Genomic DNA, 440 nt, shown 5'->3' on the forward strand with positions numbered 1-440 from the left:
GGGAAAAGGCAATAGTTTAGGCATTAATGATAACAATTTACGACTTCTTAACTCCTTCTTGTTTGCAAATGCGTCCGTAGTCTTATTATGTCTGAATATTTTGATATTCAGAGAAAGAAATAATAACAATTCTGCCGCGATGGATATTTTTCTCTTCTATTTTGGCAAAGTTTCGCTTCATTTTTTATTTACACTTTTAGTAAACTATGTTTAATGTTATTGAAGAGTTTAATCTGCAGCACCGTTTATGTCGATTCGGGGGGGGGGGGGCAAAAATACGTGCTAAATATGTACAGCGTTACAACACGTAACAAAGACACTCTCTGACAGCAGTGGCGTTATAAAGAAAGTATGATTGCGAATGTGTTATCTCACAGCGAATGATACAATACTTTATAGATTTTCTTTCTTTCACTTTGTCAACATGATCTCTTCTTAGT

At 34.8% G+C, this 440-nt stretch overlaps 1 protein-coding gene across 1 annotated transcript in view; it reads right to left on the minus strand.

The window, feature by feature from the left end:
* Positions 1-51: 51 nt before the first annotated feature.
* Positions 52-440, minus strand: part of LOC119585732 (transient receptor potential channel pyrexia-like) — a gene marked incomplete in the record, with an annotated part of 81,321 nt that continues 80,932 nt past the window's right edge. Inside the window, 1 exon segment of the mRNA XM_037934424.1 lies at positions 52-440.

Source organism: Penaeus monodon, chromosome 20, assembly GCF_015228065.2.
Source record: "Penaeus monodon isolate SGIC_2016 chromosome 20, NSTDA_Pmon_1, whole genome shotgun sequence".
Lineage (NCBI taxonomy): Eukaryota > Metazoa > Arthropoda > Malacostraca > Decapoda > Penaeidae > Penaeus > Penaeus monodon.